General features: G+C 40.1%; 1 protein-coding gene across 1 annotated transcript in view; it reads right to left on the bottom strand.

Moving 5' to 3' along the window:
* Positions 1-23,860, bottom strand: part of sptbn1 (spectrin, beta, non-erythrocytic 1) — a 144,999-nt gene that overhangs the window by 111,091 nt on the left and 10,048 nt on the right. Inside the window, exon 2 of the mRNA XM_033979681.2 lies at positions 2,669-2,732. The gene's annotated coding sequence lies outside the window, so the exon portion shown is untranslated. The remainder of the gene's footprint in view (positions 1-2,668; positions 2,733-23,860) is intronic.

Genomic DNA, 23,860 nt, shown 5'->3' on the forward strand with positions numbered 1-23,860 from the left:
CTAGCTAACTGCAGCACATAAAGTCCTGGCTCTTCTCCCATCTCATAAATTTAGAGGCATAAAGCGATGATAGCTACACCTCCAATTCCAGATACACACACGGATATTTATGATTTTAATACGAAAATGAAAATGTGCTGCGAGTGTAGAGATAGATCTACCACAGTGTCGCAGCGTTGTATGGCAGAACAAATCGTGGTTTATGAATGGTTGTAAAACGGTCTAGCTTTAACAAGGTACAAACTCCAAGATGGCAGACCGAACAAACAGAACAGACTCTAGGTGACATACTTTGGTTCAATATTTAAGACTGAAAAGATGGCAATATCCATTCAATTTGCTAATGTGGCAGTTTAAAATGTCTTCCTGTAAAATATTATGGCTGTGTCTGAATGTCCCACTATTCCGGACAGGGACCACTGCACCGCCCTAATAGACATTTTTTATGCTAGAATAAGTGATCAGGGCCGTCGACAGAAATCTGGGGACCCGGGGCAGGAAGAATCACATTGGCCCCTCTAATATAAATTAATAAGCAGAGGTTATAGTTCTGGGGCTCTAAAACCCCTTTGTCCCCCCCTTACAGTTGCAGTAGTAGCAGCAGCAGTAGCAGACGTAGTAGAAGTAGTAGCAGTAAAAGTAGTAGAAGTAGCTACTCATTCAAACTAGCATGCTTCAGGCTCGCAAATCTGAGTTTAAAAAATGTAATACCCACACTGTACACAATCACTTTATCTTCTGATCATACAACCAATTGTTCAGTGGTTCAGTAAGCCACAGAAAACAATGTGACTATAGTGAAGGCAGTGCATCCCTTTAGCGTCATGGTCCATAGAGCAGTGCGGACAAGCCTGAGTGACCAGCACTTGTGAGGTCAACCACTCTGTCAACCCATCCAGCAGACACGAACGAGGTCAAATCAGTCCACTATACCTCAACACGTTTCAAAAAGTTAAAAAATATCGATTACTCTTGTTAGTAGAAAGCATTAACGAGGAATGTGGGGCCTACTTACTCATACACGCCAAAGTAAACAGCGATGGTGATATTCGTACTGTACCCGGCCAGGAGTGTGAGAAACTATTCAGAATATTCAAACTGAGATAACAGGATTACAGAGCAAGTACTGACTGCGGGGTTGGCCTGCTGTGCTCCCTGTATCATAACACTGAGGTGATGTCAAAGGTAGCAGCAGTAGAAACGTCAGCCACCTCAGACTCTCTATTTTCTCCTCTCAGCTATTGATGAACAACTAAAGACCCAATCTAGAGTGAGGTTGTTGACACTAATGCCCCTTTCTTCTGTTATTAATGTTCATATCTTGATTTACCGACACAATAACATCTCCATTCTTATTTCGCTATTGTTTATTCTGGAATGTTTCTCAATATAGCATTAAAATTGTGACTTTATTCCGAATTTCTTATGCATTGAAAACATACACTCTTGGGTGCAAGGTTATCTCTCCACAGATCTGACCTGTAATGTAGTCTGGTAGCGTCACTTGCTTGGATATAAGTTTAATGTCAAGCAATAACCTCCACCAGAAAAGTTACATAGTGCATCTTTATTAAGTCCACTTGTTTTCATCGTGATCTCTATGTTATGCTGTAAATACCACGCAAAGGTTAAATTTCTTCTGAGGTTATAGGATCTTTAAGTCTCTCCTTACGTTATGGCCAATATCCCAATCGGTCATAAAAAGTAGAACTATTCCACCCACCTCTCCCACTGTTTTCCTGTCTTTCTAAAGCATCAGCCTGTAAACAATCCCACCTCTTGTTCAAACAACACCTCCTCCGAGTTCTACTCAAAATGTACCGGAAATGTCTATCTCAGAGCCAGCTTTCAGGAATGAGGTTGAGGTCATGGAGTTTGAATGTACTGTGAAATCATGCAGGTGTGTTTGAGCCCGGAGAGTGACATCAGTGAAGTAGCATTGTGCTGTACAGATGAATACAAGTCAAATAGATCTAATTTCATGTTAGGATATTACAGGAACAAAGCAGGGTGAAGTGTGAACACATTTTAGCTTAGAGGTGCAGTGATGTCATAAAGATATCCTAAAAGTCCCATCACTATTCTACAAATTGGTCCAGGGGATGATGGTGGCAAGCAGAAAAACTACACATTTTCATACATCTTAGATACAATATAACTTTATAGCTAGCTAAAATACTTAAATATTTATAATGTTCATGTTTGCTTTGATGGCAAACAAGGCTTCGACATTGATAAAGCGCATTTAGGTCATCATTATGGACTTGGACACAAAGAAGCAAATTTCTGATAAAGGATTAGAATGTTAATTTGTGAACTTTTATATATTTACGTGTCTAATCTCCCTTTCAAAGCCTGATCTTGTCAGATGTCTGAAGCTAAGCAGGGCTGGGCCTCGTTAGTACGTGGATAGGAGACCGCAGGGAATACCAGGTGCCACAGTGGAGAGTCAGTGGTAAAAACAGTTGTTATGTTCTTGGACAAGACCATAGACTGTATGTATAAATGGACATAGCTATCCGGTCAGATTGGCACCCTCACTTCCGTCTGTTTGGCTACAGAAGCAACTTTGACCAAGACTAATGCATTGTATTTAAGTAATATCTAGTGAGACTGAAAAGTTAAATAGGAAAAAGTTAAATAAAAAGTGTCAGTTGGCAGTACTTACAGCCTGGTTGGGAAATGTCCATAAACTTGCACAGGCCAAATGATGTATCCAGCGATCAATGATCCTGGAAAAGAAGAGAAAATGAATTATTTAATTAATATTCACATTTATTTATAGAGCACATTTAAAAACAGCTTCAGCTGACCAAACTGCTTCACATTAAAGTCAACAAAAACAAAAGTAGAAAAATTGTACAAAAAATATGATAGTTCTCCTCGTTCTACTCGTTTGGTTATCCGATTTCTACTGGCCATGGAGATGTACCCACCGATCCTAAAGTGAATATGCCATAGATCAAAATCATTACAGGGCTGCCATTACATCATTAAAAGCCTGCTCATAAATCCTAACATCAGACCATCTCCACATTGTCTGCAGTCCAGCCATAGCTCCTGACAACGGCGCTCCGATTGGATAATTTAACCCAAGTGCCAAACACCCACACAAACACATAAATATACACACACACCTCCATGTGATCTACAGTCTGCGTGATAAGCCTGCTTCAGAAATTCAGTTCTGGTTCCATCAAATCCAAACTGGAATTTTAATGATTGCAGTAAGAAAATAATAAAAACTGCAATTATTTTAGGAATGATGAAAAACTCTAAAAGGTTTCTATTGTGTCTTGTTATGCAAAAACCTGCTAACCCTCAAGTTATGACCTCTACAAACTTAAAAGTGCACTATAAAAATAAAAAATACACTGGAAAAACTGCTTTGTAACTGTTTGGGGGGTTGCGTTTCCATAGATCTGACCTGTAACCTGGCCTGATGGCACTACATGATCATCTCCATGAAGATGCATAATGCCATACTGTGGAAAAAGTCTATGGAAAGCAATAACACATCTCCACGGGAACAAGCGAGTGGCCTACCATCCTTCAGAAAAGTTACATAGGGCTCAATTTTGACTTTTTAGCCAAGTGTTGAGAATTCATTGAATAAAAACAAATAAAATAAAAACTACTATCACACTAAATCTAATAACACCGATGTAGGACGATAGGCTCAATCCTCCCACTGAACAATCCTAATGTTTTAACTTTATTTTGGCTTATTAAAAACACATGAAATTACTTTCAATATTGCTTCACTGAACAAAAATGAATTCAGACTTTGAACCACGGCCAATTAACACAAAATAACATCTCTTCAGTCTGCTCCAGACCAGGACTGGCTGTAGACCTTTAGACCTGAGATCAGGCCTGCACCTTATGAGAAAAAGATGCTATATTAACTTCTAGTCAAACTGTGTCAAAAAAAAAAAAAAAAATCAAGAAAGCCATGAATAAAATCTACATTTTTGTCCATTTTACATTTGTAAAACTTTGACACGCTGGTACATTGTGGCCCTTCCAGCGTCTCAAAGCCTGATCTCGTCAGACCTCAGAAGCTCCGCATGCCAGGTCTGGTTAGTACTTGGATGAGAGACCTCTGGGAATATGGAAAAAACTGTTATTGTGTCCTTAGGCAAGACACTTCTCCCACATTGTCTAGTATGACTGTGGTATGTGAGTGCTGTTGGTGTTCAGACTGGTCGATGGTGCAGATTGGCAGCCTCGCTTCTGTCAGTCTGCCCCAGGGCAGCTGTGGCTACAATAGTAGCTTCCCAACACAGAGTATGGGGTGAATGAATCCAGCCCTGTAAAGCGCTTTGGGTGTCATGAACTACACTATATAATATCAATGATTAATTGATGTAAAACGGAGAAAATTGTTTTGTTGCGATACCAGTTATTGCTTCAGCCAAGATTATGATATATTGATATTTTTGCGATATATTGAGCAATTAAAAATTACTCAATCTCAAAATCTCTCAAATTTGAGTCCTTACACAGGCCTAAATTGCATTATAATAAAAAGAGCCATACACAAAACACAAGTACCACATTCAGGCACTCAGCCAAAGAGCTCCAGGAAAGCTGTGATATTCTCCCACAAACACTCCGATTATTCCCGTCTCCACGCTCCTCAATGCTCCCTGTGTGTGGAGCACACACAGATGGACCAATTGTAGCTATGGGCACAGGCTCGGGAACACTGTCCAACACATTGAGAAACAAGAGCTCACAAGAAGTGCACCATAATGAAGTTAAGCGGGCATTAACCAGAGGCAGACGTGGAAGCAGAAGAAAGCCCGACCATTGTGATCTGATCTCACTGCGGTTTTCCGAGTCTGTAGCGTGACATTTGGGAAAAATCTGAACTTTTGACCATTTTTTTCAGAGAAGTTCTTTTTGAATCCAGTCCAGGTTTGGGCTCAAAGGAAGAAGACAAACGAAATAAGTGTTGTCTGTTGTTTTGTCTGCATCTGAAACGGTTGCCACAGAAACAAAGTGTCAACAAAATGTTTTAAGGGCATGATCAGAAAACATGTGATACAGCGTAAAATATCTATACAATGAACAGACAGATGATTCTGGGAAATGAGTTCATAATTTGCCTTAAGGAGCAAAAGCAGTCTTAAGCGTTTAAGTTAAAGTTTGACTAACTTTTGGCTTTTTGCACATGTCATTTCAACATATCGAAGATTTTCAAGGTCCATTAAAATTGTGCATTTTCTTTTGCAGTATTTATTGCCCAGTAGTGGGGACTAGGCATGGGACAATATTGAAATTTGAGCTTATGATTATCATTGCCTTTATGAACAGGTTCCATATTTAAACAGCTGTTATAGTTGTACTTTGTTATAAATGAAAACAACAGTGATCCAGAAGGTACAGAAGTCGTTTTTTCTGCACATTCCGGTGCTATACTGGCAATGATCTTTGTTGGCGAGTCTCATGATTGCATAAAATGTCCCATGAATGATCATTGTTGAACCTTTTCATCATGATAATCCATATAGTGTATTGCCTCATCACTAGTGAGGAGTTTACTGCATACTAGCGTAGTTTAGTTTTTCCTGCAGTGACATGAGTACATAATATTACAGGACTAAGATGAAACTGAATCACAACCTTAGAAGTTTTTAAAGGCATGATCATTTCTTTGTGTTGTCTGCAGTGAGATGGAGCCATAGACCATTATCTCTCAGTGCTTCCCACCTTTTTTCTTCCAGCGACCCTCATTTTATCCATGGATGCATTCGCGACCCCCACATCATTCTCCAACCAGATGAGTTACTATCTTATAAAAGGAAAAGATGATTTTGCTGCTTAATAAGTATGTCATAGAACAGCAGTTGTTAGAAAAAAAATACTTCATAGACACAATTAAGATGCTATCCTGGCATTAAAATTTGCATAATATTGTTTTGGAGCTCTTTTCTAAGAATGGGAATGACTTGAGCTGGGACATATTTATTAAAGTGTCCAAGTGTCCAAAAAGGCGATGTATAAAAAAAATCTGATGCACAGTAGTAGTTGTAGTTGTTGCTGCAGTTGTAAGGTTTTCTGGTTACTTCTGATACTGATACAGGGAAGTAATTTATGAGGTAGGAGAATGATTTGGGGGGTTGCGACCGTATCCATGGACACACTAAGGGTCGCTGGGAGAAAAAGGTCGGTATCCACTGGTCTATGTAGTTCCTTCTGCTTTTTAGTTATGGTTAAACTCATGTGAACTTTTGGGGTACTGGTCTGTGGGTGAAGATGTGAACTTCTATGAGGGGGTCAGACTCAGAGATTCTTCACATTAATGCATGACAATCTACATTGCTGTTGTATAAACCTCTAAAACATGATGAAACATATCTATGGATGTTTCATAATGTTTTAGAATACTGGAGGACATGTTGTGGAGGTCAGAGAGTTTGAGGGGAATGCAGAGGGAGAGGAAGCTGAGACAAAGGTTTAAATGCATCTCCACTGGGAGCAGATAACCCAATTCTACTTATCAGGAGCACGGAGCACCAGGCCTGTATCACACACGCACATACACATATATACACACACACACACACAGATCTAACACTAAGCAGAGCACGCAGGGAGAACCAGAGCAGAGGGAGGGGCAGCACAGAGCCACACAGCCCACTTCCATCACCTCCTCCTGGACACAAGAATGTACCACCACCGCGGACAGGCTACAGCTGGACCAACCGCATCTGCAGCTTAGACAACCACGTCTCTCACAAAGCACTTCACTCCAAGGACAACCACGAACTATGAATGGACAACAACAATGTCACAGAATAAGGTCCAATAGTTAAAATGAGCCAATTTAGGATCAGGCAAATTGATAAGTTCTGTGCTATACTTTCACATGCATGTTTCAGCTCAAAGTGTAAATTTTTATTATCTATGACACCCCTGAATGATTATGTTATATTAAAATCAGAAAATTTATCTAAACAACTTAATAAAATGTCAGCCGACTTCTGGGTTGGCAAATTGCAGAGCCCAATGAGGTATTAGGAGCCTACTCCAATCTGACACTTTACGCTACATCTTCGTAAATGCCACATGCTGTCAGCGCTTCCTATGGATAGCTGCTACATGTATCACTGATTAAGAAAATTAAATTGTAGAACCGGTGGTGGTGAAAAAGGTGGTAGAGCGGAGAAATGGCGACTTGAATACGGAAGACTAAAGATTAATCAAACATGCAAAAATCACTCTAAATACAACTTCTAAGAGGTTAAATGAGAAGAGGAAACAATTATTACTTGGTTAAAAACTCTTAAATGTCCATTTTGCATAATGAGTCTCCTTTAATACATTTAAAGTCTGAACAGTGAACTCAATGTCAATTATAAAAATGCACTTCAAAACAAATAAAACATTTGTTTTGAAAATTGCAATAAGATTTTTGTAAAGATGCTCAGACCTGTTACCCATAATGCAATGTGGGTCTGAGGTAGTATGTGAACAGTAAAACCAGTAGGAGTAGCAGCTTTACAGGGCTGTAAAACGTAGTACGTTTATGTGCACGGGTAAAGGGACTGAGGACTATTTTATGAGACCACTGACCTTGTCCCGGTATGAACGCTCCGGTGCAGGACTCTTATGTCATAAAGCAAACAGACACCCAAGTTGCAGATCCACCAACTGGCGTACTCAGCAACGTGAACACGATAGTCTAGTCGGGTAATAGGAACACAATATTCTGGGATTGGTTCAGGATATTGGTCAAGAGTTGGTTTCACTAGCTGCTGTTGAATGTCTCATACTGTTGCAGTTACGGATAATCAAAATCACATTAACATATCGCTAGTAAAAAAGTTATGCACTAGTCTTAGATCCTGGACATAGATTTAAATCATTGTTTAGAGAATTGGTTATACAAGTTATAGTTATTGAAGGAAGTGTCGTGACGTGTGACATCCAGCAGGACTAACAACATCTGTATCCTTAAAAATGGAGGATATCGCAGTAGTATTTTCACATATTCAAAGTTATATTTATGCAACTACCCAGGACCAGACAAGCTGGAGAAGACCTGATTCTACACTACATCTAGGAGCCAAAAAACTCCATTCAGAACATTCTAATACATCTCCCATATTTACACTTGATCAGCTAAAAGTCTTTTCAACAAGAACTATTAGCATTTCCCTTCAGATGTTAGCGTTAGCCTGATGTGTACATGCTAGGGGGCCTCTGGAGACCGGCCCTGGAGAGAACACCCTGTTCCTAAACTACGCTGAGGCAGGACTGATTACAGGAGGGTGGGGCCACTTCTCCGACTACTACAACACAAACCAGGAAGATAAACAAAAACAACATTCTCAAAACTTTTAGCCTGCTCTACCCTCCTCTGTCTGTCCTCTCGGCCCATCTCTCCACCTCATCTTCTACATCCCCCACACCTCTTCTTCCCCCACACCTCTCCTTCCCCCACACCTCTCCCTCCCCCACACCTCTCCCTCCCCCACACCTCTCCCTCCCCTACACCTCTCCCTCCCCTACACCTCTCCCTCCCCTACACCTCTCCCTCCCCTACACCTCTCCCTCCCCTACACCTCTCCCTCCCCTACACCCCTCCCTCCCCTACACCCCTCCTTCCCCTACACCCCTCCTTCCCCTACACCCCTCCTTCCCCTACACCCCTCCTTCCCCTACACCCCTCCTTCCCCTACACCTCTCCTTCCCCTACACCTCTCCTTCCCCTACACCTCTCCTTCCCCTACACCTATCCTTCCCCCACACCTATCCTTCCCCCACACCTATCCTTCCCCCACACCTATCCTTCCCCCACATCTATCCTTCCCCCACATCTATCCTTCCCCCACATCTATCCTTCCCCCACATCTATCCTTCCCCCACATCTATCCTTCCCCCTCTTATCCTGACACAGAGCGGCCATATTGGACCAAATGACCTAGCGCACATGTGTCTGAAGGGAATCTCGCTCTAGATGCCCGACTGCACACACAGATGTTAGCTTGCACCCCACCCGCACCCACCCTCCCTGTTCTATTACAGACCTGCCATAACTCTTCAGAAGCACAAATCCATAAGTTTGGCTCGTGCTTGTATTTGGAAATGAGAGTGTGAGCCAATATTAACAAAGACGCTAAACTATAACAAGCCATGAAATGTTTAGTTTAGGGCTAAATAGCGCTATGTCCAGTTAGCATGTTGTGTCATACAAGTGGTGCAGCAGCTGTTAATAATTCTTTATATTGCACTACAGAAACCCCATAGATTTGAAAAGATTGTCTTATTTTACCCGTCAACCATTTACAATTACAATTCACTTCTAGTTTTAGTTACGTCTTCACTTACAATATATGTGCTTCATCTGAGAGTTCACACTTGAATTTACCAGTGACTCACTCAAGCCACAAGCTGAAACATTGATTTGTTGCAGTTTTATAAAGAAATGTCTCTATTTTTGGCCAGTCTGATCTAAACCAGGCCTAAACCAGTACCAAACAAGATGTCCCCATTTTTTGAGCATTTTGATCCCGACCAACAGTAAAAAAGGCAATATATTGTAATTCTTTCGTTCAAATGCAGGACACAGTGCTTAAAAATGAGCATAAGGCAAAAGAATGGACCAACATAAGCCCATCAGATTATCACTGACCCAAAAGTGAATCGAGAATGGATAATGTTACATAATCTTTTCACGATTTTATTTATACCAACCATCCCAACCCGGGTGTGTCCGAGTTTTGAATCTGGCTAGGCGAAAGTAAACTGTAAACTGCCATAAACTAAAAAGTACTAAAGTGCATAATCATAGCAATTTCTCCAGAATGAGTTTGGGATACGGTTAAGGTTGGACAAATCAACCCACTCTATACTTCTGTTGTCATGATAGTAAAATTTCAAACTCACCCATAGTGGTCCATGGGTGTATACTAGTCTATGTGTTTTAGACTTGTTCTGATACAGCTCAAGATCATTCTAAAACTATTCAGGAAAGGTTCATTTCTGTCCTGTGAATGCGACTTCAGTTTCGTTATTGGTTTTATTATTTTGACAACCCTAACCCCCAACAAATACTTTTCCTATCAGTCTTTATTCTTGGGTTGTACAAACTGCAGGTGTTTCAAGTCATCACTATCTAATGATGACGTATTTACATTAGGTTAAGGCTCATCTTATCCTCCATATACATGTCATATGGTGGTCCCAGCTGTGCAAGTTTGGCCTGTCACGATAACCACTATATCCACTTAGCGTTCAATACATGTTAGAAGGAACAGGACTTTTTGATGGTCAGTATTTATCGCGGGACTTTTTCTTTGTACCAGTAAGGAACATTTTGTTATTTTTCTGTTCTACGATTAGATTTGAGCTACAGAGGGTTGAATAAATAACTTCTATGACTCATTATAGATATAAACCAGCTACTAAAGTATTTAATTCTACCATTTATTATTAACTGCAATGTACGTTTTTTTAACAATATAATACATTTAGAATAGGTTTCAATATTATGTTTTATCAACTATATTTTCTATATTACTCAGTTACCTTATCGTGGTGAGTAACTAGAACAGTCACAATGCATAAGTTTATAAGCACTTTTCACAATTCTCAAAGACCAGTGCGGAGTTTTGCAATCACAGCATGCTAACCGTGCATTTCCTGATTCTCGGACAGTAAACCACTTTATAACTAGAAGCAGAAAATACTTATTTATACCTCCAAAGCTGCTTATACATTATAGCTGTACTGGGGCAAGATGCATATTTATATATTAAAATATGTTTGTGTAACCCCTCAGTCGTCCAAGTATGAAATATGTGAAAAAATAAGTGGAAAAAATGGTGTACAGGCCCTTTAATATCATCATTCCATGCACCACACTACGCACTGCTCTCCAAAAATACCCCACACCCTTCTCCTGACATAACCCCGCCCACAGCACTAGCCACACCCACCCAGTCCAGACAGCTGTGTCGTCAAGGCGATCCATCCCATCATCTCCCTCTGGCCAGCTGCCAACACTTTCCCTCTCCCCCCTCCCCTCTGTCTCTCCCTAAATCCTGCCCGGCCCAGCTCGTGTTGCAGTGCATTGTGGGAAGTCCGATCTAATCTTTCTGACAGAATGTGTGCGCTTTCTGCTTTCTGTAGTCCCATTGTTGCAACGTCCCTTGTCCAATCAAAAGGTGGGATCAAACGCATTCCGGAGCACCTGCAGCCCACCCATCATTGGTCAAGGACATGTAGCTCCGCCCACGTCCTGCTCCAGTGTCACCGTATCCCATAAGGCTGTGTGTGTGTCAGAGCAGATCTGTGGTAGAGAATATGCTGGTGTAAAGCCCTTCTAAAGCTACTGCGGAGAGGAGCTAGCTAACACGCGCAGAACAAGTGTTGACCTACTACTAGGGTGAATTAGATTTGTTAGCTGCTTAACTCAAATGCATTTTTACTGCCAGCTTGGGCCCCTCTCCACAGATATGAACTGACATTTGGCCCGGTGGTGTCAGTCGCTTGTTCACATGCTAGCCAAGTTGATTGCTGTACTCTAAACACACATCTATAACCACAGTAATAACATCTACAAGCAGGAGGCAGACCCTCCACCAGAAAATTCCGCAGTACACCTTTAAAAATGCAATATAAATGTAAATCTTTTCTCTCAACTAATGCTCTTCAACATCTTTAAAATGTCCTATCTGAAGCAAATCCCACCTAAAATCATTGCTTGGTGTTAACACTTTACGTCGTCATGGTTTCCGGTTTCATTGCCAGAATCACAAACATCGAACTGTGCTAAGGGACGGGTTGTTTTTTCCCCCAACAAAAGGTGGTCCAGGGGTCAAATGAGGCCCCATCAGCGAGGACGGAATAGCCCTCATCCTATAAACACAACACAAAGAAATTAATTATTCAAGAGCCACAAAACTGTAACTACATCGATTTGCAACAGACCATTTCCCGAAGGCCAGCAGTAAACAAGAACACTGGACCCATAGACACACCCCAACAGTTTCACGCTATTTTATGAAGTTTAGCTAATTATGTTATGAGGGAAAACTTCAGATAACTTTCTAGTATCAATAACTGCTCAAAAGGTTATATACTTTCGATACTAGTTTTAGTAGTCAAGTAGTATCTGACTTCTGATACTTTTAACAATCCTACTATGAATTTGAAAATTAATGTACTGCTCAAGAAAAGAACAAAAGCAGCTCTAATCTTTTGACAACGTAGCTATTAAACGTCTGGAAAAGTGAGGCGAATTCATTTAAACATATGTCAAAAATGTCAGACTCAACAATACATTTTCAATCTAAAACAATAGAATGTGAATGTGTACGTAAGCAGAAAGATGACACCTGTCCCTGCCTACACAGCACTTCTCCAGCCATTAGCTCGCCTACATTATTCATGCTCCATATGCATTAGGCCTCTATTACGGTTCTTTAGAAATCAATTGGTCCGTCTTGTGTCTCCGTAGTATTAGCTCACATCTGGTCATCATCAGGCGCCCTTATTTTTACCAAATGTCCCGAGCTGACATAACACATGCGCAATCTGCAGTGACATCAGAGGACCACGCCACAGCCCGACCTAGAGGAGGAGGGCGATGGTGATGATGATGTCATGTTGTCATAGGAACGCTCTGCAAATCCAATCACCCCACTGAACTTTTTAGCAGGCCGAAATTCCAGCCAGTACCAGTTCCAACAATGTCAACAACCCAAGAACTTTCCAGAACTAGAAAACTCACTTAAAGCCATAGTATGTCTTTTTTTTTTGCCAAAAAATTTATTTTTTCATTATGGATGTTTTTATAGCACTGAAAAACATACAAAAACATGCGTCCTTACTGTGGGTGGGCTTGCATCTCCACAAACCTGACTCTCTTCCTGTTTGTTTCCATGGAAATGTTGTTTCTTTGGCTATAATATTTGACAGTATAGTGTAAAAAATGTATAACTGGAGAATGTTCCTAAGTATGGCTTTAACTTTGTATTTCCAGTTGATCATTTGACTTCCCACCTTCTAAAAGTTGCATACCATCACTTTTATTGTGCTTCATGGACTTTCTCCAACATCTGCAGAGAACCAAACCTATTCCTTGGATGTCGGGTTTATACATGGTCGTCTTTTCAAATCTTTAATTGAAAATGAACAGAGAGAGGGACAAGATCTTGCACCACAAATCGTAAACATGTGTGTGGAGTGATCTTTTTGAGACGAGATTTTTTCCATGTGTTTACAATTGGTTACATGCTGGTGAGGTAAACATTTCAGAAGCCATAGTTCCAAAAAGCAGTGCTACGATGACAGAAAAAAAATAAATGAAATAAATCAAACACTGTCAGGCAGAACTTATGAAATGAATAGACCTGTCACGATAAAGACTTTATCAATTTATCGTTCAGTACACGACAGATGTGACAATCATTTTTGGGGGGTCAATATTTATCGTGGGTACTTTATGTTGGCACTACTAGGAAAAGTTTGGTAATTTTTCTATACTTTAAGACTTGAGCTGAAAGCTTGAGAAGTCTCCTTATAGATGTGTTGCATTGTTATTTATTCTGATATATTTTAGATGTCCAATGCTTTGAGATAATTCTGCTTCATGTTTTGGTTTCAATATTATCATTTATCGTCTGTATCTGTGTGATCCCTCAGTGATCCAGGTCTGATCCATAGTAAAAGAAAAATATAAAATCTGTCAACTGGACAAATCGTTGTAAGAGTGAAGACGTTTCACTGCTCATCCAAGCCGCTTCTTCAGTTCTGGTCAGATTGCTGGTGAACACTGCCTTATATCGATCTGATGGGAGGAGCTAACTACACCGAAACTGTAAACACCTATTGTTTACAGTTTCAGTTTGTAGGCTAGGTCTATTGAGCTACACTAAGTGTGCACTGTGCCTGAGACATATTTAGCATAGTCATACAAGCCACTACTGAGTGATTTCACTCCTATTTGCATCCTGGCTGGCCCTATTGTCTTTGTAACTCCATTCTCAGGACCAAAGCAAAACAGATAGGGGATAGATGATGTCTGAGGCCCCCATTCCTGTTCAAGGAAGGATTGTCTTTTGGAACAAAAATATATTTTTTAATTCTCCTCTCAAACCATTTCTTTTCTCTGGCAAGATCTGAACCTCACTATCTTCAAAGGAGTGATTAGTGGTTCTGAGATGGAGATGTACAGCAGATTGGGGTCCCGAGGAGCTTTTGCAATGTGTTTGGAGAAACTAAACAGCCACTTCATAAGAGAATGTACAATGTTTATCGTCTATATGTACTTCAGCACTATATCGCACTTCAAAATGTTGTTTTGGGACAGACCTAGAAATTAACCACACAATTTATTATGAATTATGTGAAAATCCGGTCTGGTCTTGATCTCGCGGACCCAAACAACTCTCACCTGGAGGCAATTGTGTATAGTCCTACATCCAAAAATGAATTTAAATTTCATAGTAGTCAACAAAAATATCTTGAAGTTTTGGTTTTGTACACATTCATTTTACTACTACGTTTGTCTAGTACTTGTCAGCAAAAATACAAAATGAACATTGCCCAAAACTAGTTTTAAACAAATGAGCTACTTAACCAAACCGTACCACCAACTGAGAACCACTGCCTTATATCAAAGCCAGTATGGAAAAACTATTGATGCAGATCTAAAAGCATCAGATGGTGCATTACATTACATTAGACTGATGTATAGCTCGGACACTGCCAGCACGGTGCTCCTCCCCCACCCGTAGCCGCTCCACTTTGAGCTAATCACCCATTTCCTCTCACTGTCCGATTGACCCCACCCTGCTCCAAAATGCACCGCCTCAAGCTGGCCTAGCAAAATCATTTACGCAGACGGCAGCGGACAAGACCAAACATCTACAACTCCAGGCTATGAAATCAAGTAATTGTGGTAGACTGAACTAAACAAGGATTTGGAGAAGCACATAAACATGAATCCGCAAATCCTTGATTAGGCTACGGCTTCAAATTCATTGACTAGTACTGGACTGGCACGGTTTATGTGTGATACGACATGTGGACAGATGCAGTCCCAGGGGGTTCAACTGGGACTGCATTTTACTGGGGTTAAAATCATTGACGAGCCCAGCATGGGTTACATAAGTGCATGCTTTGACATCAGCGGCGGTGCCAGACATTTGTGATTGGAGGAGCTATGGGGGCACTCACTTAACATGTTAGGGGAGGCTAGGGCCCGTCAATCCCTTCCCTTCCCGGTGCCACCCCTGTTTGACATTAGCTATAGTTGGACTTGGACAGAACGGGACCTAGCTAGAAGGTCTGAGTCAACTGTCTTGTCCGTAATATTATAATGTAGATTTATGTAATTAAATTTTACGGGTTTAAATTCATTGACAAGCACTGGACTACCATGGTTTGTGAATTATACAAGTACATTCTTTCATATTAGCTATAGTTGGACATCTAGCTTGAGGTTTTGCATCAACCGTCCAGTCCATGCCATTCCAAATTATTTAGATATATTTAAATCCGTGTAAACATGGGTGACTGGAAAAAGGCGGCAGACAATCAGACATAGATATGTGGTTGGAAGGCATCGTGATTGTGCAAAAGCTGGTCTAGACACTTGGCCGTGCTTCACAGCTGCTCCACTTAGACTAAATCTGGATGGTGAAATATTAGAGTAAACAGACGAAATGAAGTGAGAGGCAAAGCAAAACCAACAACTGTCAGTTTAAAATAATGTTTATACTGAAGACTTGAGGGGTGTTCTGCTCTTTCAGCAGCAAAACAGCAGAAATGTATTTGATAGTTTTAATAGGGCAAGTTTACTGCAACAAAAAAAAAAAAACAACTGTGCTGTGTGTGTTGTGACATGCTGTAAGGAAAGTATTTTACAGCTATGGTAACTCCTGGATGACGACTTTGAATTTAGCAGATATAGTAATTATCAAGACAGCCCGACTGTATCGACTCATGGTTCAATTTATAAAAGCTTTAACAATAGATCTTGGGTCTCAATATTTATTATGAGTACTACTTCTTTGTAAAACTGGGGAGATTTGAGGTATTTTTGATGTAATATTTGAGCTGTGGAGGGGTAAATAAGTCCCTTTTATCTTGCCGTAAAAATATTAAAATGTCTATTAGAATTTATTTGTTCATTATTGTGTGTAAAACCTTGTAGCGCTGTCATTAAAAAGGAACTGTATGTGAGATTTTAATTTAAATTTTATTAAAACTGCAAGCAGTGATAAGGGGCCCTCACAACCCTTGAAACCACAAAGGGTATGTTTCAGTGGGAGGGCCTGATGTGATTCAACAATCCAGTGTGACGTTGTAGATAAATGTTTCCATCCCATGTTAAGTTTGCAGGAAAGCCATTAAAAAAATAAATAAACAAGTCACATCTTATTATGTAATTACTACATGAGGTTACAAGGGAAGGTTACACGTCCCTAATTTTAACGGATGTATAGAAAGCAAAAGGACACACACCCGACAATGCAAACAGCAATAATACAAGCTGACCACACGCTCCAAAGTACACACTGTAGTCTCCACTTAAAAACCCTGTGTGCATCTGACTTAGTATCTTGTAGTGTGGCATTAAAATACACAAACAGTACATTGTGTCCATCCAGATTTGATGATGTTCCATGAAGTTACAGGGATTTTATACCATCAAAATGGCCGCTTTTAACAACTTTAACAACTGCCTCAGTTTGGCGTCTGTCGGATCAAAACCCTATGACAAGTTCGTTAAAGTACGAGGTCTAGATTTTGGACATCAACTTTGACCCAACATGGCCGACGTCCTGTGCGGTTTAGAGTGGGACCGTGCATACTTTTTTCTCAAGCTGCTCTATGTTCTATGTACCAGTTTAGCATGAAAGCGCCCACTTGAACTTGGGCCCTGTATTGGAAAAACTTGATTGGTTCATCCTTAATTTAAAATGTAAAGTGTCTTGTGCCATGAAAAAACATAAATACAATCATACAAGCTAGCATTTTTAAAACACTGTGGGTGATTAGTTTTAGCATGCACATTTGGCATGTTTCTCACAAACCCTGACACAGTAATGGCCTCTCACAAACCTGCAATGACACACTGTAATCATGACTAATAACATGTTGCATGTAAGCCATTTAGTTTTTTTCATTTACAACATCCAACTTGTATAGATCTTTTGGAGAGTCACTGTAAACTTCGTCAGAGAAGCGCCAGTCAGATTGCACGCACACACACGCATGCACGCCTTTGACCTTCAGTGAGACTGTAATATTTGATTTCCATGTGGTTGGAGGGGTTTGGGTCCAGGATTACTCCCACAGACACACACAGACACACACACAGACACACTACAGCTAAATGAAACGCCGAGGACTGCAGATGTGCACAGACACAGAGTTAGCCAAGGCTATAGGTTCAAATTCATTGAGTAGCCTAGCATGGTTCAACAGTTAAAGAAAGTGACTTGATATTAGCTATAGTTGGACTTTGACAGCACTAGTCAGGAAGTTTGTGTCAACTGGCCTGTGGTAATAAAATGTAGAGTTATGTACAAGTTTTGAAAACACTTAATTTAATATGTTTGTTGCCAGATGCAGAGTCGAAGAGTTGAACTGGAGTTAGCCTGAGGTGAGACATGACTGTGGGTACAAATTCATGGGGTGAATGGGTTCAAAGCACTGGACCAGCAGGGTTTACGGGTGATATGACATGCATTGAGGTATAGCTGGACTTGAACAGAGCTAGCTGGGAGGTTTGAGTTAATTGTCTGTTCTATTAAAATGTGGATTTGTTTAATAAAGTAATGCATTAGCAGATGTGGACAAATGCAGGGCCAGGGGTTCAACTGGAGTTAGCCTGGGCTTAGACAGTGCTATGGGTTTAAAATCATTGACGAGCCTAGCATGGTTTATAGGTTATATAAGAGCATGCTTTGACATTAGCTATAGTTGGACTTGGACAGATCCAGAGCTAGCTAAGAGGTTTGAATCAACTGTCTTGTCCATGGTATTAAAATGTAGATTTATGTAATAAAGTTTTATGGTTCAAATGCATTGGTAAGCACTGGACTGGGATGGACCATGAGTGACACAAGTACATGCACTGACATTAGCTATAGCTGGATAGGTAACTAGAAGTTTAGATCACCTGTCCAGTCCATGCCATTCCAAATTATTATTAAGTACTGAAATAACTCTCATTAGATGTGGGACAAACTATTGTTATGTCATATCTAGGCCTACTAGCTTACAAAATGTATTTTAGTTACCAACATAAAAGAGAGCTTGAGATTTAGCAAGTACAGAAGATTTGTCAAAAAAGCAAAATTACTCTACACATTGTGGTTTACTTTTATAAAATAAATAAAAAGCTCTGAAAATCTAGCAGAAAATTTAGCATAAAAGTAACTGATTTACATTACAAATAGCAAAGATGGGTCAGACATCACATCTTGTTGCTTGTTGTGATGTTTTGCTTTGCAATGAATGTTTTAATCATTAGTGCACGTTCACAAAACCTCAACCTTAATCTCTTGCCAACTCAAACATACTTCCCATACATTCCACAAAGATGATGTCATTTAATTATAACTTTGTGTAATTATAGAAGTGGAGTTTGAATTGAAAAGATGATAAATTTTAATGAACGGGTCTAACTTTTGGTTCCTAACAAGCTCTGAATAAAACTAATGAGACTGCAGTGCAGAGCTTGGGCTTGATTTAGAAACCAAGTCCAATAATGTTATTAACACTCTTAGATCTCCCAAGTCAGTGCAATACTGAAGTACCACCCACGAGAAAGATATGCAGAAAATTCAGCCTGAAATGTCAAACGTCACTATAGTCAACCTATGAATTACTGAAATGAGACCCTACCGGACCTGGAGAAAGAAGAAGTCATTGATCTACAGCTGGAGTCACGAGGACAGAGCCTGTCAATCAGGCTCCATCCTGGTGACTCCATTCCTTCCTTCCATGGCCTCCCAAAAATCCAAACAGGGAGACCCCCTCAGACCTATTGTATATAGCACAGACTATCATGTACAATGTGGCCAAATACTTGAAGACCACCCTAGCTCCTCTGGTTGGTAACACAGTGCACCATTCAGTAAGTACAAAGTTGTAAATGAAGAAAAAACATTGAATGAGAATGGGTGTCCAAACATTTTAATGTAGTGTAGTTCAAGGCTGCACTAAAGCTTTGGTCGCAGCAGAACATATGTTAGTCTCTGTTACAGTCTGAGAGATGTGAGAATAGTTTTGCTAAGCTGCTCCAGTTTGTAAAAGTTCTGCTTCCACTCAACATGAAGATAAGAGCTAACAAATCCTTTTCCTGTCGTTATTAGCATTTTTAGCATCTGCAAAGCCTCCAATCAACGTTAGCAATAGCTTAAGAACGCCCCTTCCCGACCGCTCTCTAAACTAGACTGACTGCTGGGTTAGAGAGTTTAGACAGTTTCAGGCAGCGGGCCCTTAGCAACACTATCAATCAAACTTGTTGCTAACGCTAGCTGAAGCGACCTTGGGAAAAGAAGGGGACTCTTTTCTCTGTTATTAATATCTTGATTTACGGACACAATAGCAAAATAAAAATACCAGGACCATGTAGGGCGGGTCAATACAAACATTTTAAGACCAAAATGACGAGCCTGACAGCAGCAGTTACAGAGAGATGGATGACAGTTTTTCAAAACAAAGTGAATTGGAGCCAGAGTCGATGGAGCTGAATCGTGCCCGTGATCACTTCCTATTAGGCAGCAAGTTGGCTATATCCATTTCTATATACAGTCTATGAACATCACGCTCTTAAAACATTACTAGCCACATTCTTCAAAGCCTGCAAAAAACCCTAGACAAGAACAAATGGAGTCATATGTTTCTCTCCCCCACTGAGGTTAGAGTGGTTGACCCTGACGTAACCCAGCTAACAAAACACATTCTCTGGCCTGAGAGGACACAGCATACCAACACTGAATGATATCTAGGCCCATTACCCAAGACGCATAGGATTTGGGGGGCTTTGTAGTCCACACTAGCATGGTATATTCCGGGCAATGTAAAGAACTTGAACCATCCATCTCCACTCCCCCTTGATCCCTAGAGGTGATAAGATGTGTAATCTGTAATAGTAAAAACATTTTGAGACATAAGTTTCCCTAAGCTGACACATAATTCTTGAAGTTTCCAGAGCTCGCACAGTTGGCCAAAAACCGCTAGACCATGTACATTTTTCCCCAAGCTTAGAATAAAAGTACATTGTAGTACCATAACAAACTTTCTGTTTAAGTATAGCGTGGCTAAGAAATACATACAATAATGCAAACAAAGCTAGCATACAGTAGACTACATTAGCTTCAGAATTTAGCTATTGCATTCAGCTTTTTTGTGTTTACTTAAAGACGAGAATATCTGCTAATACAATTTAGTTTAGACAAAAAACGTGCTTGTAAAAAAGGGTTAAAAGTGTGTTACATTTACATTTTTTGTTGTGAAAATGTGAAATAAGAAGGCAAATGTTTCATGTTTGCCAAACTGTAGCTAACAATGCAATTTCTAGCTTTTAGCATTATATCAACTGTTGCTACTAAACTAGAAATCCCATAAGAACGCCAGTCAATCAATATATACACCAGGATCCCCAATCTTTTTCGGCAAAATATACAACTCGAGCTGAATGTAAGCTACCTCGTGTTAGTGTGGACCTCCATTTGACTGGTCGTTCTGGCCACATTTACCCCATGCAATACCCTATAATATACTATAAACTATACTATAAACTGACAGGGCTTTGGGATCTACCCCTACTGCCTCAAGATCGATGGGTTGGGTATCTGTGGTATACAAAATTGTAATTTGAACCCCATTATAGACCATTACTTCAAGGTCATTTCGTTTAATCCATTCAACAACACTCAATATACAATGTACTAAAGTAGGCTAGCAACGCAGGTCTACACATTTCCAACCAGACCTCCCACCATTCAATCCTCATCTGTTGAACAACTGCAAAAATATAGAGCCCACATGACAAACAAGCTACAAGCTGCCATCGTTTCAAAGGTGAGGTGGGATGCTCTAAATTTAGCACCTGCCTTAGCACTGTTGGTAATAAAAAATCTTAGAGTCCACCTCCTCCTCCACCGCCTCTTGTCGCACTGCTCCACTTGTATCAGCTGGACTTGCTCCAGAACATTCCAGCCGTTGCTCATGTGTCCGATTACCATTCAGATGCAGCCTTACATCCTCCTACGACCCATCCATGCATCCAAACTTGTGACCCGCCATACCAGAGCTGGACGTCCTGAGATGAAGCGCTTAACCTTGACCTGAGTGCAGCGTTTCTAGGCCAGAAAGAAGTTTACAGAGGAGTATATTGTGTACAACATAATGCAATATTGTTTTGAAAGTATGCAGTATAAGGATTAGGGGTGCACCTTTTAGATAATGGTAACAAATATCGGTGGCTCTCAAATATCAGTTCAGCAGATCTACTGGTTGGACATTGAACTTTCTGGGTCAATTACAACTAGTAAATTGTCTTATTACATCAAATTCATACAAATCATATTACATCATATTTATACAAAGTTGTTCTGTGGTTGAAACGGCAACATAACACATTTGGGTCAGATTTATGTGTATGTCTTATGTTTTTTTGTTTAAAGGTTGTACTGTATCGGTTGATATCGGGTATCGGCAGATATGTAAGGTCATAGTATCGAAATTGGTACCAGAACTGAAAAAGGTGCATCCCCAATAACGATGAGACAAGATTGTGTGACATGAGCAAAATTATTGGAGTCGTTTTGTTGTGTGTACATTTGGATTAGACAAAAAAAGAAAATCAACGTTGCTGAATCACACCTCTTGAGAAATTGTAGTTCCAAAAAGTAGTGCTGAAGTGACAGCAAAAATATAGAAATAAATGTAAGGTAAAAACTGTGAACTGAACTGCACAAAGATGTTAAAATCTGGTCTTGTCTTGTTCCCGTGGACAGATACTGAGATAGATTTACAATCAGGAGTATCTATCTGAACTATGAAGCCTGTTGTGTATATCCTCCAAGACACAGGGAGAACATGCAAACTCCATAAAGAAGCCAAAGTATAGCATCTACTTTGCCCCCATCCAAGTATTACATCAGCTGCCCTTACGGTTATAACATTATACAATGATCTCGTCATGGTGCAGGTCCAATGACAGAACGCTAGAACCTCACCCCAGCAGTGTTGTCACCATACTAACATTTCAATACTAAGGAATAGACTCGATACTCAATACCGAATTGGATACCACAATAATTAAACCCACTCTTTATTTAGAGAATAGAATGTCATTTTCAACATTAAATGATAGATATAAAGCCACATGGCAATATATAAAGTACTGCGTTATCCCTCATTTCTGTCCTGTGAATGTGACTTTTTTAGTATCGATACTTGCTCAAATGAGTATCTGGTTTTGAAAGTAGTTTTAGTATCGATTAGCATCTGATTCTGATACTTCTGACAACTCTAAACCCTTACACAACATTCCCATCTTGAAGAGTCACTCCAAATGGCTTCCCTCTTCTCCACTCCCCCTCTTATCGCCCCTCCAGTGAACCCCCCTCCACCCTCCCCCTCTCGCCCCACCCCCAGCGCTCCTCTGTCGGGCCGCGTGAAGCCATCTCCCCCCTCTGCTCCTCCGTCCAAACTCCCGCAGCTTAAAACTTTAAGCTCCCCGAATCTTCAAGCAGGAATAAGTGGAAAAATCCGTGTGATATTCAGGACGTGATTTCGTTTTCACCTAATATGACTTTCAGCCGATACGGAAACGAGAGAAGTTTGGTGACGGAGGAGTGGTTCAGAGCAGAATGAATTGACATGTTTGGGAAGTTAGGAAAAGGTATTATGTGGAGCAAACAATACCAACTGGCCTTGTTTCCAAAAATATGATACTTCTCAACTTCTTAAAGGGATAGTGCACATCTAAAAATGGAGCGTTAAAGTGCATATAGACTGCTCAGTTTTTTGTTTTTTTTTTGTTTTTCTAGTTTTATTTTTATCAAGTTTATAATTTTACTTCATTGTTGGATGTAAACGGATTGGATTTATGAACGATTTATACATAATCAGGATCAACAGTGCGATCAGCCAGCACTTGTATCTGCTTTCAGTCAGTCGTGTCATGTCCAGTTAAAGACCTTTTGCTTTCCACTGCTGTTTTTCCGCCTCTTGCTATACATTGTGGTCTATATTGACCAGTCCATTGACCAGCACTGGATACTACTTTTCAAGGTGCATTGTGGGAAATTTTGAATGTACTTCCTCAACTGGACGTTCGGACACAACCATAGAGGTAATTCCATGACTATGACAGAGCAACCATCACGTTAACATGCGCCAAAACTTGTCTAAATTTCAAATAGTTATTAAAATGCCAATAAAAATAAAAGATTAAACCTTAACGCAACAAAATAAAGGTGTCAGTCAGAAAAAAAATACCTTCCTTGCAGGTAAATTGTGCCTACATTTTGGATAGAAATTTGTGTGTTGAAGACATGATGAGGTAGAACGCAATGCAACCTTTCTTAACTTTTCCCACAAACGCCAACTTAATTAACAAAATACCATCAAAGTAAGAAAAAAACATGGCATATGCACTTTATCTTAAAAAAATAGCGATGCAAAAACTACAGCCAATATGTTGATTTTGTGGTATGGTTAGATTAATAAAAGCAAGATGTCGTGCCACAAGATCTCGCGAGACAAAATTCCCAAAAGATTGTGAAAACATGAGAAAAATGATCTCAGGAGATTTTTTCAGTGTGTTTACATTTGGATTGGACAAAAAAGTGCAAGGATCTTTCTTGAG

Source organism: Periophthalmus magnuspinnatus, chromosome 15 (assembly GCF_009829125.3).
Source record: "Periophthalmus magnuspinnatus isolate fPerMag1 chromosome 15, fPerMag1.2.pri, whole genome shotgun sequence".
Lineage (NCBI taxonomy): Eukaryota > Metazoa > Chordata > Actinopteri > Gobiiformes > Gobiidae > Periophthalmus > Periophthalmus magnuspinnatus.